The sequence below is a fragment of the Apium graveolens genome, chromosome 8, assembly GCF_009905375.1.
Source record: "Apium graveolens cultivar Ventura chromosome 8, ASM990537v1, whole genome shotgun sequence".
In the NCBI taxonomy this organism is placed as follows: domain Eukaryota; kingdom Viridiplantae; phylum Streptophyta; class Magnoliopsida; order Apiales; family Apiaceae; genus Apium; species Apium graveolens.
In genome coordinates, this window is record NC_133654.1 from 133477038 (window position 1) to 133492583 (window position 15546).

The 15546-nt window shown below is 34.5% G+C and overlaps 1 long non-coding RNA gene across 1 annotated transcript; it reads left to right on the plus strand.

Annotated features, from left to right (window-relative positions):
- The first annotated feature begins 10980 nt into the window (after positions 1–10980).
- LOC141676859 (uncharacterized) lies at positions 10981–12349 on the plus strand. Its single transcript, XR_012557185.1, has 3 exons — positions 10981–11144; positions 11266–11343; positions 12205–12349. It is a non-coding gene; the product is annotated as an uncharacterized LOC141676859 (long non-coding RNA).
- The last annotated feature ends 3197 nt before the right edge of the window (positions 12350–15546 follow it).

Below are 15546 nucleotides of genomic sequence, written 5' to 3' on the forward strand. Positions count from 1 at the left end.
AACAAGAAAATCCACTCATAATGAATGTCTCTACCATTCTTTTCTATCTCAAACTGAACCTAAGAAGGAAGAAGCTCAGCAAGATGCTGAATGGGTTACAGCAATGCAAGAAAAACTAATTAATTTGAAAGGAAAAAAGTCTGGACTCTTGTGCCAAGACCAAAGTATAGATCTATAGTTGGCACAAACTGGGTGTTCAAAAACAAAACTGACAGTGAGGGCATTATCACAAGAAATAAAGCAAGACTGGTTGCAAAAGGTTACTCACAACAAGAAGTCATTGATTATGATGAGACATTTACTCCAGTTGTAAGGCTTGAGGCAATTAGAATATTTCTTTCCTATGCTGCTCACAAGAAGTTTAAGGTGTTCCAAATGGATGTGAAGAGTGAATTTCTAAATGGAGAACTTGAAGAGGAAGTTTATGTTGAACAAGTTTCAGGGTTTATTGATCCAAAGTATCCAGATCATGTCTACTTACTGGAGAAATCACTTTATGGACTGAAGCAAGCTCCAAGGGCATGGTATGAAACACTTGGTCTATTTCTGCTAGAAAGTGGTTTCACGAGAGGTACAATTGACAAAACTCTCTTTTATAAATACCATAGTAAGGACTTTTTATTAGTACAGATATATGTTGATGATATCATTTTTGGATCTACTAATGATAAACTCTGTCAGATATTTGCAAACTTAATGCAGTCCAGGTATCAAATGAGTATGATGGGGGAATTGAGTTATTTTCTGGGGTTACAAGCTAAACAGACTGGTGAAGTGATCTTCATAAGTCAATCCAAATACACCATAAATTTACTCAAAGATTTGGAATGTAAGACTGCTCAACTGCATCAACTCCCATGGCCAATGCAACTAGGTTAGATTTAAATATTGGTTCTTCATTAGATATAACTAACTACAGAGGTTTGATTGGCTCATTCCTATATCTGACTACTAGTAGACCTGATATCATCTATGTTACCTGTCTCTGTGCAAGGTTCCAAGCTGATCCTAGAGAACCTCATCTATTAGCTGTGAAAAGAATTTTTAAGTATCTCAAAGGCACCATAAATCTGGGATTATGGTACCTTAGAGATTCAGACTTTTAGCTAATTGGATATTTAGATGCTGATTTTGCAGGTTGCAAAATAGACAGGAAAAGCACTTCTGAAAGCTGCCAATTTCTTGGTGGCATATTGGTTTCTTGGTATAGAAAGAAACAAAAGTCAATTTCCAAATCAACTATAGAAGCAAAATATATTGCTACAGGAAGCTGTGGTGCTCAGATTCTATGGATGAAGAATCAGCTACTGGATTATAGGTTAGAGTATTCTTCTATTCCTATATATTGTGATAATCAACATGCTATTGCAATGACAGGAAATCCAGTGCAGCATTCAATGATTAAACACATCAGCATCAGGTACCATTTCAGAAGGGAATATGTGGAAGCAGGTACAGTGGAATTGGTCTTTGTTCCAAAAGATCAGCAAGTAGTAGATATATTCACCAAGCCTCTCTGTGAAGCTACATTCACAAGATTGGTGAATGAATTGGGAATGATATCAGGACAATTCTCAAACTCTGATAACTAAGACTGCTGATATTTTTGAAGCATGGTATCTTATTATGTGTCAATACTTGTTAGATACTGATTATTGTTCTAAATGTTGATGCTACGATAACATGCAAATTATGCTAAATGATCTTATGTTAAAACTGCATGTTGAACTACTGATTATGCTTACATGCTCTGTTATTAGTTAAACTTGCTTTGACTAATATATAATGTCAGTAGTTGATAAATCCTGATAGTTGTGATTACATACTGATAATGGTCAAATTTTGATTGACTATTTTTATGAAGATATTGCTTTAGTCAGTATTGTAATTGCAGGGTTGAAGTTAGCCACATATGGGTAATTTTTCATTGAGTAAGTATTTAGAACACATTCGTTTAATGCATAACTTTATTCTCGGGAACTATGCATGCAGTAACACATGTTTACATGATTACTTTTAAAGTCAATCGTATATTGCCATGTGTCCCATTCAATCGAATTGTGACTAAATTAGTGGAGAGAAGTGTTGTTTAAAATCAATTTTTTATTTTAGATAATACTTTACTTATCTTCATTATTTCCTCTCTACTACTTTACCTTTCTCAAAGCCGTAAACTCTGAAACCCTAAATACTATTTGTAAATCTTTCTTGAAAAATTAACCATGAATTCACCTGCTACTTCTAAGCCATTTGATTATGGTGGTACAAAGTTTGTGACTAACAACTATTTAGGTATCCTGACTAACAACAGTGCGAAAGTTGATTTTCATATTTTTCAGGACTTTCTTAGATCCAGCGAGATTGGGTTTGCTCTCACATCTCCACCCACAATCTCTGGTGACTAGGTGCTTGCTATTTGGAGGGATGGAGTATTTGATGATGGAGGAGCTAGTGGATCTCCAAGCCTTGTATTTGAATTTGACAATACAACAAGGATTGTAACTCCTCAAACTGTAAGGGATGCATTACTGTTGCCTACTCATACCTCCTACACAAGATTGATAGGTGATATTGAGATGAGGAGATTCTTTACTGAGATTGGCTATGACAAGGATTTGAAGAATCTTGGTCAATTAAAAAGGAATGGGCTAAGGAAGGAATGAGATTTCTTCTTTGATTGTATCACAAAGGCATTCAACAACAAATCTTCAAATTTTGATGCCTTGCCCATTATGACACATCAGATAGGGTACTCTCTAATTCATGGTTCATATTATGATTATGGTAGAGTAGTTCTGTCTTTTATCGTGATAAGATTAATGTTGATAGAAATATAGTATATTATGCTAGATTCTGTCAGTTGATTTTCAATGCTTATTTTCCTAATACCCCTATCCCCTTTAATCAAATAGTGTCAGTGTTTAAGTTGACAAAAGGGCTTTTACCGACTTAATTTCACAAGATGAAAAGTGGTTGAATTTAGTTCCTTTGAGGTTACCACTATTTGCAAGAAACTTGTTTTTTGCAAGGCTTCCTGAGATTTATGGTTTGCTTAACAGCCAGAGTGCTAAGCGACAGTAAATCACCATTGGAAACCCCCCTATAGCTCACCCCAGCACAACAAATCAAACACAAATCCAACACAAACTCAACCACCAGAACAATCTCAAAAAAAGGATAAAAATCGAGTATTTTGTAACAAAAAGAACATAAAAACAGGAATCCCCCATCTCAAGTGTCTCTCAAAAGACACTTGTTGTAAAAAGAAAGAAAGAATTGGCTAAAAGAGCTACAAATCCTGCTGTAGCTAAGTCAAAAGATGAAACATCTCAAATTCCTCATTCTTGAAACCTTCAGAAATTATAAAGAGGAAACTTGTACTTGCTGGATTAGAATTAGATTCAGATAAGGACACTACTACCTTATCTTCCAGATTTCCAAACTTTCGTCTGATTCTTCTCCAAGACCAGTTGTTCCATCAACTGAAAAATACACAGCTGCTGATACTGGTGCAAATCCCAGATAAAAGAAAAGGTGTTTGGTCAAGGCCTATTACAATCAGCACTTGCTCCAGATTAAACAGGAAATTACAGAGGAGACACAGAGTGCATCAAACCCAAATTCTGACATCCAGTCTACTGATAAGGTGCTTGTAGAACTGTCTGAAACTCCAGTCACGCAATTTCACAAGAGAGCGAGAGAAGTCTCTCATGAGCAAGTAGAAGCTAGTGTCAAAAGGCTGCAAGGGAAAGGACTTTTTCCTGGATCAAGCATACAAGAACCTGTATCTCAAAGGGGTACAACAGCTACATCTCCTGATCCAATCCCACAAGGACCTGCACCTCAAAGTGGTGCAGCAGATATTGAAGAATAAGAGCCTCTGATTGAAACTGCTCAAGAATCTATTACTGCAATTGTGGAGAAGAGTACACAAGAACCTGGTTGTCAAAGTCATCCAGCAACTCCTGATTCTCCAGCTACACAAGAACCATTGCTTCAAAGTTGAAATGCAAGCCTTACTCCTGCTCTAGTGACTCTTATTATAGATGTTGAAGGAAGAATTCATCCATCTTAACTGTCTACTGATATTTTATCAGTACCACAACTGAATGTTCGCACGAAATCTACATCTTCAGATTCACAAGGTGCTCAGAATACTTAATAAACAGATGTTGAACAACAGTCTGTTGAACCTCAAGAAAACTATGATTTACCAATGGGTATTAATCTCCCTGCAAGTCTAAGTACTGATACTTTCTTGCATTCCATACATTCTACTATTCCACCACATGAGACAATCCTTGTTTTTGTTGAAAGATAGTCCATTTACTGTACTTTATCATCACCTAAGAAAATCCCTATTGTTGTTGAAGATGTAGTAGCACAACAGTCCATTTATAAAGTATTATCCATTTCAGAATCACCACAACATTCTACAGGAACTGAGGTCCTGGAAGTTAATCTCGAAGCTCCAATTTATTTATCAGCAATACTTGAAGATGTGGAGTTAACTGCTGAATGTGTGAAAGCTTCTGAAGCTGTTGGATCATATACTACACCAATTTCTAATTCTATTCGACATGTTGAAGCTGGTGATGAAGTTCAACAAATAGTGTAATATCCAGTTGCGATTGAAGAATCTAATGATGGTGAAGAAGCTAATATTTCTAATGCTATTTTCGATCCTGAAGATGATCATTTCTTCCCTGAAGACATGCCCATGCATGTGAGATAACAGAAAATAAAAGAGTTAGATGTTAAAAAGAAGCAGGATTATTTTGATAATCTCTGGACTGCTCATTGGAAATATGATACATATCCTATTTCCAGAACACAAGCTGTTGCGCATCTGGAAATAAAAGAACAGAAGTTGACAAATCCTGATATGCTGAATCATCTGAAAGCATCAACTTTAGTTGTCAGATCCTTATATACAACTCAAGACGCAACTACTACTCAAATCAATCGGATCAAAGAATCATTGATTGCTTCAAAGCTAATTACTCATCAGGAAGTTCAGAAACAAATTGCACCAATAGTTATCAGGAAAACTGCAATTGAAGCCAACCAAGCTAGATTGGAATCTAAACAAGCTCAAATGTCTAATCAACTTACAGAAGTACAAAATTTAATGGAGCTTATTTTTTCTCTATTGCTTGGTGATGATGCCAAAAAGGGGGAGAAAAGTGTTACTTTTAAATACAAACAGCTGACATTAACAAATACTGATGATGAAAATCCTGATGGAGGTAATAAGGGGGGACAAAAGGATAGTAAAAGGAGAAGAGGTGAAGAGCTAGTTGGAGTTAGTGGTTCACTAAAAGCAATTACTAGATTTTAATCTAGACAAGGTGGAGAGAGTAAGAGGAATGAAAGAAGAGTAGAAGATTTGACTGTGACTATAAAAATGCAACATTATTCACCAGTCACAACTGCTGTTAATGAAGACCAATGTATTCTGGAGATTGGAAGCTGGTGCTGAAGCAAGTCAATATCTTCAAACTCTGAAAGTTAAAGGAAGAAAGACAACTATGTTCTACAAGGATCCAAAGATTCAATTATTTGACTTTGAGGTGAGTAGAAGAATATTTGCAAGAGAAAATCCTGGAGTTGATCTTGAACAGCTAAGAAAAATGGAGGAAGACTTCAAGAATTCCATGAAGACAACAATTGTTGATATTTCTGTTATTTCTCAAGTACTTTATGAAGATGATCATTCCAACAGACCAACCAGAGGTATAGTTATAAAGGAAATCAGTCAGGAAGAAGATGAAGGATCTCTCATATCACAAGTTATTATAACTGCTGACAAGAAGCTTAACGGAAAAGAGAAGATATGAGAAAAGTCAAAGATTTCAAATCCTAAATCCAAAGCTGTTGCAAAGAAGAAATCAGTATCTAAGGAAACTAAATCTCAAATGCTGATAGGTCCAATCTATACAGTAGTTCAGGATTATGATACTGAAGAAAAATGTGAAGACGAAGAAGAAGAAATCAGTCAAGTTCACCAAAGAAGGATGATTTATAGAGCTGACTGGGCTGATGACTGAAATTAACCTCTGACATTGCTCAAGTTAAAGAAGCAGTTCAGAATAAAGAGTAAATATGATATTCACTGAAGTAAGATTGAATATGCATACTTGATTCCTGCATTTAGATAGTTTTGACATCATCAATTGGAACTTGTCCATATTTCCATAATGAATAAGTTGAGGGAGATTGTTAGGAGCAATTGATGATATCAATCAGAAACTATCAGAAGTTCACATCAGAACTTATATCAATGGATGATTATGATATCAACGGATGATGATATCGACAGATAATGATATTAACGGATGATGATGTGCACAGATAATGTAATTAGTATTTATCACATCAATTGATCTTCGATAAGGAAAAGGTAACATGAACTCAAGGCGGTGAAGGACTTTATCTCAGAAGCATTGTATTAGGGCTTATTGTTAATGGAATAGGATTCCTTATACATTATGTAGTTATGATCTATATAAAGCACAGATTAGGTTCATGCTATATGCATTGCGGCATTATTATATCTTTCGCATAGCTTAGTAGCTCTCAAGGATAATTGTTCATCCTTTCGAGAGAGTACGTTTGTAATAAATTTTTATCAGTTAATATAAAAACTATTGATTATGTTGAAGCTTTGTCGAATTGATTGTAATAACTGTATTCACCCCCCCCCCTCTACAGTTGATTAAGGGCCTTACACCCTTCTTCACACGCCAAGCAGCATATTTGGAACACTTTTTCTTCATGTGTCCATCCTTCTTACAAAAGTAACAGGTTGTTCCCTTATCATGCTTCTCTTGCAACTGATGCTTGGGTTTTTCACTTGCAATATCCTTACCTCTCTTTCCCTTCTTATCATGAGAGCTTGATGCGAAGTGAGCACTCTCAGTCTTCTCTCGCAAAACCCTTTCTTCCTCTTACACAAGTATAAAATGAGCTCATTAAGAGTCCATTTTTCCTTATGAGTATTATAACTCACCACAAAGTGTCCACACTGAGGAGGTGGAGAAATAAGAACCAAGTGAACAAGTAACTCATTTAAAAGTTTTAACTTTAGTTCCTTGGTTTTCCAGCAAGCTTAGACATCCCGATGACCTTATGTTCCCCTTTCCTTTATACTTCATGGTAACGAGTTTAGACAGAAGATTACTCATTTCCGCTTTCTCATTTTTAGCAAAATATTGCTCAATCTCGGAGAGGAACTTCTTGTCACTTGTGTTCTCAGCAATAGAGCCCGGAAAGCCAGTTGGAATTGTTCGCTTCATGATCGCTAGACACAGGCGATTAGAGCATTCTAATTTCTCAATTTGATCCGTTTTGGGATCATCCGTAGTGAGAACTAGTTACTCTTTCCTTAATGCAAGTTCAAGATCCATACACCCAAGAACGATTTCAACATTCTCTTTCCATGTGATATAGTTTGTCCCATTCAATATTGGAATCATTCTCAATTGAGCGGAAGCAGAATTGACAGAAGCGGTAACTGTAATAGAAAACAAATATACAACATAATGCTCAAAACTAGTATATACAATAATGTGATAAATTTTAAATATTGGAAAAACCATCACAAGATACCTAGCGCAACATTAAATTTTAGTCTTTGGACAGAAAAATTAATTTATAATTGGTACTCTCCATGCAATAATCAAGTATTAGCAATTAATTTCTGTCAAATAATAAGGCTTTCTTTGGACTAACTTATTATTCACATGAAAACCTCAATATTGCTACACACTTATTATCACAAGAATATTTTAATTTTGGCAAAATGTTACCTTCCTTTGGGCCGATAAAATTTGCATAAAATTAAATATTCTATCATCATAATAATATTTTTTTAAATTAATTAATTTACATAAAAGAGGTCACTTTGGCGACATTTTGCTTCAATCAATCAACTTAAAAGTATTCGACCACTTAAATAAATAAGTTAATACTAATTTTCCAATAAAAAAATTTAACTCACAAGTACACATATATTCTTTATACACGGTCAAAACACTAAACAAGGTATTATGACTAATTATCTTAAACCACCAGAATATATATATATATAATATTGTTAAACTTGTCAAACAATACACCTAAAAACAAAAATTGTGCACCATAACATGACCCTAAAATTTGACATACTTAATACACATACTTGGATATTAATATAATATGCCAAAGAATTACTTGTCAGGTAAAAGAAAATAATAGACGTAGCTTGCCGCAAGACTACAACTAATATACAGTTGAGACCATGATTGTATTAAACTCACGTGTTAATATTAATATCAATATTGAGTTTATATGTATATGATACATCTGTTGTAACGCCCTCAAATCCGGGGTCTAGATTTGGGAGTTACTAACCGATAAACAATACTAAAATATGCACAACAGAATAAAATAATAAACATGACCCCTTGGATGCAACTGGATCATTCACATGTTATAGTATGAAATAGGCGCTAATACAAACCAAATATTATTATAACCCATAAGTCTATTTATTTTTACAAACTATTCAAATTTGATTACAAACCACTAGATTAATCAAGCATCTCAAAACGGTCTACCTGGAAAACGTCAAACTATTTACAACCACACGACTTCTAATCAAACCTGGATCTCTGGCCTGCTCTGGTTTAGCTGAAAGATGAAAATAATAAACAAGTATGAGCGAAAGAAATGCTCAGCATGCAATATATAGCTTATGATTTAAGACAACAAAAACAGTATATCCGAAGAACAAAACCGAACAATAATACCTGAGCAATATCAAAAGCTGATATAAGTTTTGATAATAAACAACACTTATATATATATATATTGAATTAGAATCCTCGAACGATGGTGTGTTGCCGCCGGTGATCAGCCGCGGAACAACACCGGTATGCCGAAGCATATCCAACTAAACAAAGGGTACCAAGACACATATTGGCCTAGAAAGGTATTATATTCTGTATATACATAGCTCATACTTGACCGCCGCCACGGCCTCTTACGTAACCATCAAATCCATAAAAACATTTGTAATCAAAGGAGCCAAATCAAACGACATCCTTAACAATATAACTCCCCATTTCACATGGTCTGGAGTCATCTCAACAAATGATGACGAAATAACTAGAACAGTTAGTTATTCGCTAATCTCATCTCAACATTCCACTGTATAGAGTAATTTGCCATGAAATATAAAATGTTTAACTATTTTGAACTTATAATAGGGAAGAAGTATTTGCAATATATCACAAGGAGGTACGAGAATACTTGCATGATTATAATCAACAACCTGATAAGTAAAATGCTAAACTATTCTGAAAATAGTATTGAGAACTTTCATAATAGGATTCAAAATAAATATCACTTGAACGATAAGTGAAGGTAGGGATACTTGTAATTATACCACAAGAAGGTTCAGGAATACTTGTCTCGTATGCTCGACAACTTTTTACAATAACCTTGACTTATAACTGCTGGCTACCAACTCGGGTTAACAATAGTATTTATCGGTCATGAATTAACTCAGAATGACTCGCAAATAAAACGACCTTTCAATACAAAATAAATTAGGTCACGAAAGTATTTTTATTAAAAGCGAAATATTTTTCTGAGTCTAGACGTGTTCGTTTCGTATTAAACGGACGAGCGGTCTATTTATTATGAATAAAATACTAATAAATCAATTAATAATAATATTAGTTAATTTTAAATACCTAAATGAAAGTTTTAAAATCTAAAAATAATTTTTTCGGAATTATTTAAATTAATTAAAAATCTTTATATTTTATTTAAACATTTATAATAAAATCAATTGATTAAATAATTTAATTAATTAATTAACTTCATAAATAATTAACTGAAATAAATTTTAAATAATTAAATCAAATTGGATTCTGAATAATAATAAAAGAAGATAATTTTTGGAATTTCAAATAATTAACTAAATAATTTTTAGAATTTAAAAAATTTGAACTAAATGATTTTTAGAATTAAAAGAATTGTATTTTGAAAATAGAATTTGAATTTTTAAATAAATTTTAAAAAGAAAAAGGCAGAAACAAGATTTAGAAACAGGAATTGGGATTTCTAGGATTAAAATCGGGTTAGGAAATAAAAGAAACCGGGTCTTGAAGAAGGTGGCCGAGTCGGGTTTGAAGCCGACCGGAATCTGGGTTGAACCCAGAATCCGGTGACTTCTGCCGGATTCCGACGAAACTAATCGAAGGTCAAAGCACAACGATCACCAACAATCCTGGGATCTTCTAAACTTCCCCATGGCTCCTAATCAAACCACAACGATCACTGTAAGAACCCTGATTTTTGTAATATTTTAAAACTTCTGTGAATAGTAACTTGAGCTAATTAAGTAATACGTATGGGGATCATCATTAAATGAATAGTGGAATTTTGAGAATCCGAGATCATATTCTTGTTTATCGAGGAAAATAAGTGAATGTAAAAGCCGACGGAATTCGAAGATTCACAATTATACTACGTGTTTTCGTATCCGTAAAGAATGGCGTAGAACCGGGAATACTACGTGAAATAAATAATATATCAAGGTATTTCTATGATCAAGAGAAGGAATGGAATTGGTTATAGGATTATAAGCGATAAAAGAAATCGCTACGAAACAAGGCGTTATACGTGGAAACTATCGGAATGGAACGACGATTGCATTTACGATAAATAAACGAATGAGAAATTAAATCCCATGCAAGTTGGCCATGCATAACCAAGTCCTAACTAGTAGTTAGGAGTGCAACTAGATGAGTAGAAGCTAACTAGAATAGTTAGTGGAATAGTGTTGAATAGTGATGGGAGACAACAAGTACACAAGCCATACTTCTCCCTTTTCTCACTTCACCACACAATCAAACCAACCCATACCTTTGCCAAATTATTGTCAAATCTGCTGCATACATCCCATATATTCATTATACACTCCCAAACTTTAGCCACAAAAGAAAACAACCACTTTTCCCTCACTTAAAGCTCTCCCATTTTTCATTCCAGCAGTTCGGATTTTCTGAGCAAGGGAGAAAGAAAAATTCATAACTCAAAATATACTCATTCAAATATCATGAAATTTTTACCATAGCTTTTCTATATCATGGGTAAGCTTCGTACCAAATTTCAGCCTCAAATTATTTTTTTTCAATTTTATAAAAATGTTTGAATGAGGTGCTGAAAGGTAACTCCGAAATTTTAACTTGTTTCTTTGTTTTGTTTCTTAAGGATCTAGCCCTTCTAAGTGTTTTCTAAGAAAACCAAGCCTCAATCATCCTAGCACTAACCTTCCTAGTATCCAAGAAGGTATAACTTTCAACCTTTTAAGGTTTTATGGTTGAATTTAAGAGTTATGTTTGTTGTAGTGTTAAGATCCAAAGGATTGTGTTTGTTTGAGTTTGTATTGATTATGTTCTTGCTAAAGACTTGAGATGTTGAGTTGTAATCCATGTATGTGGTACTATATAGAGCATATAAGGTTCATGTGGGTGGATCTTGAGAAGTACTTGTGTTTATGATGGTTATAGGTAGTGATTGTGTTAAGATCAAGTAGTAGAAATTGAGTTTGGGCATTCTTGCACTTGATCTGTTTTCTGCAGGACATTCGGCCATGAAAATTGTTAAAATTTGAAAACCACTGGCCATGAGAAGATAGATATTGTTTTTTTGTTTCTATACATGTGTAGATCATCATGAGTAGATTTACGGTTTAGGAGTTATGGTCGTTTTAGTGTAAAACATTTATGCGATTAGCCAACTGCACTTAAGTCCACTTGCATGGTGATTTTGAAGGACTTAAAATAATTTCGAGATTCTGGAAAAATTATGAAAAATGGATATGATAGTAGAGAAGACTGTCCAAAAAGAATTTTGAGAAAATATTAATTTTTAGATTTTATGAAAATATTTTGGTAAAGCGAGCGCAAGCGAGAAACGCATAAAAACCTAGTTTTGACGCGCGTTTTCTCACGTTCGAGCTTAAAACTCGAAATGGACTTTCTAAAGCGAACGATCGATTTCAAAACTCGACCATGTTATAAAGTGAGAATATAAGTGTTGAGAATGTGACGATCGGAGATTCGTTATACTTGAGTAGTTGCGAAAGTTGCTTAATAAAAGCGAGACGTTAATCGCGTACTAACTTAGACCGTTGGTTCTTGTTTATAGATCGCCAACCAAACACCAGATACCATACCACTTCGATTACTCGAGGCAAGTTTTCGAAACCTTATCTCATAATATCCATGCTATATACATACTGTTGTGATATTGATGTCATGATTTACAGTTCAAATATATATGCTTGTCTATGATATCAATGCATACGAATTATGCGATTGTTTACGAAAACAAATTTCGTTTTACACGAGTATGAGAAATTGAAACGTATTTCAAATATAATATAGGTTAATGGGAGTTGGAAATATTTTAATAACGATTGAATTCCGGAGAGAGCCGAACGCGAACGATTTCTATTTTGATAAACAAAGTACGTTCGCGTAATTTATATATCAAGCGAACGATTGAGATTTTGACTTAAACTTCGAGAAATATTGGTTTATTCATTTAAGGGACACCCTTACTTGATTGATTATTTTATAAAGCGATACTTAAGGGATTATTAAATATAAAGAAAGTATTTAAAAATATACTGAATAGTTTATAAATCATTTCACGTTATTTAATAAAGATTTAACTATTCAAAGAGCAATTATAGGATACCAAATCCTGTTATGATTATTTGATTAAGGTGTCTCCATTCGTTGGACCTTATTCAGAAATATTTTGTATTTAAGGTTTTTTATTAATTCATTGAACCTTAATTAGAAATACTCTGTACTTAAGATTTTATCAATTTATTGAACCTTATACAAAGATGTTTTATTTATAAGATTTTATCAATTCATTGAATCCCTCTTAAATTATTATGAGACCTTAGATATTTAATATCTTCGGACTTCTAAAAACTTATTTAAAAATAGATATAGTTCCCAAAGGTACTTTCTAAATTATTCAAAAATCTTGAAAGAGATTAATCATTTGAAACGTATCAAAACCTTAGGGAACTTAGTCTAGAAGCATAAGAGTTTTGCTTCTTCGTTCAATAAAGAACAAGTGAGTAATATATGTGTCACCCTACTACAGATAGGGATTTGAAAATGATTTTAAATTCAAAACTCCGACAACTCCCAAGATCAATTGAGTTAAAAGTGATGAATAAATCATCTTATTTACAGGTCAACTTTTAACGACCTATTCCTTCGAAAAAGGATTTTGAGCAAAAGATATAATTGTTTTGGGACTGGAATGTGGCCTGCCCGGCACGGAGTGGTATCGGGCAGTGACCAGGCGCGGAGTGGCGCATTATGCAAGCGCGGAGTGGCGCATTGTACGGTTATATGGTCTATGTGACCATTGACTTTCGGACTTGCACGACAATGGGCAACCACCGTGTAGTGTCTTGATGAGCCCAAAGGCGGCTAGGTTTGTATTCCTTCTACTAGTAGAGAAAATTTCGTATTCGGCTGATCACCGATACGTGGTTTATTCCAGTATAGTCCCTTTCTTCCATTTTGGAAAAACTGTTGTGAAATATACAACAGAGAGCCGATAAGGCTGAGTTTTAAACAAGGATATTGATGAATATATATCAAATCCATTTGAGAAATCTGCCGATAAGGCTGAGTTTAAATAAGGATGTTGATGATTATATATCAAATCCATTTGTGAAATATGCCGATAAGGCTGAGTTTTAAATTGGGATGTTGACGAATATATATCACACCCATATGAGAATCTTGGTTCGAGTAACATCTTGAGATTTTGAAATAAAATGAGTACGAGTATAAAATGATTTTGAGAAAGAGATGAATACAAGTATTCATTGGATATACTATTGTAGTTGATTTTGAGAATATTATAAATTTGTTAAGCATATAAACTTCCAGAACGCTTTGGAGATACAAAGTATAATTATTGGTTTTATTTATCCTTACATACTTAATTATGGGGATTTATACCTTGCTGAGCTATAATGCTCACCCTTGCTTTTATATATCATATCACAACAGACTACCAGCATGGATCAGACCAGGACTGCTGTCCGTAGACGGGTAAGGAAAGCTCGTGAGTTCTGTAGGCTTTTTGTGCGCTAGCCCCGTCAGGTAGATAAGTGGAGATGATTTATTTGCTACTGTTTCCAAGCGTATAACCTGTGTGTATGTGAGTTTGAATAAAAGGTCGAGTAATATTGTGAAAAGAGAATTATTTAATTAATAAGTGATCGTAACGACCCGAATTCACAACCTTGGATTTGGGGGTGTTACAGAAATGGTATCAGAGCCAAAGGTTATAAGTCTTGGAAACAGTAAAAGTAAAATGGGTAGATTGAGGATCTAAAAGTTAACAAGAACTCTCATCGAGTTCGTAGTCGGATTACTATGGAGTAGTCGTGACGGTAGTACCCAAGGGGACCTTAGCCTTAAGAGTTGAGGCATTGGTTGAGTTATTAACAGTCGATTGAAAAGCCAACATTAAGGGAAGAGAATGAGTTGTAGCACTCAGAGAAAAGATTGCTAAGAGTTATATGCGAAAGAGAGTCCATTGGTTGAGCCAATAGAGTTTGTTGATGGACTACCAGGAGTTATGTTGAAGTGTTTATGTGAAGTGTTATACGGAAATTGATGGAATCGTTTAAGATCGACATAATGAGGAAAGGAGAAAATTGTACATGATTTTTTTTATAATGTTGATATAGAAGTGGAGCTAAGTCTCTGGAGAAAGCGGGATGAAGACGATACCCCAATACCATAGGTTGATTGGAAAACCCGAGTCTTGCCACTCATAGCTCTTTATAGAGTGTCCTTGAGGAGACATATTAGGCAAGAATCAAGATGCTTAATTCTTTTACTATTAAGGTTATTACGTTACCTGAATTGGTTGAAAGTATTATTCCGATAATAAGGGTTCAATACATGACGAACAGCGATTCTACCAAGAAGGGTATTCGCTATACCATTGAGGAATCTATGTCCTATAAGGAAGATTTTAGCGTGTCCCAAGATGAGAATGCTATGCGATAATACGAAATCATTTCGTCCGTTAAGCCATTATGGTTCGACACGGAAAGCGAGAATCGACAGAATAATTTCTGAAAAGTTTCATGCTCCTGCAATCAACGCAGCAAGCTCCGAACTACTGGAGGAGAAAACCAATAAGTCTGACGCAGAATTCCAAGAGTGGGATGTCACTAGGAGCTACGTGTATATTCTCGGCAGGATGTCGTCTTTTGTTAACGCATCAAATCAGGTGCGTGGGCACAACGTTGCGAGTAACTAAAGAGGAATGAAGAATGTATTTGTGACAAAGTGAGTTATTAAGCGACTTTAACATAATGAGTAGAGACACGAATAATGTTATATTGGTGATCTTTTATAATAGCATAACGATGCCACCCCGACATATTGGGAAACTAGAGCAAACCCTGCTGAATTGGTAAACCAAAATAAC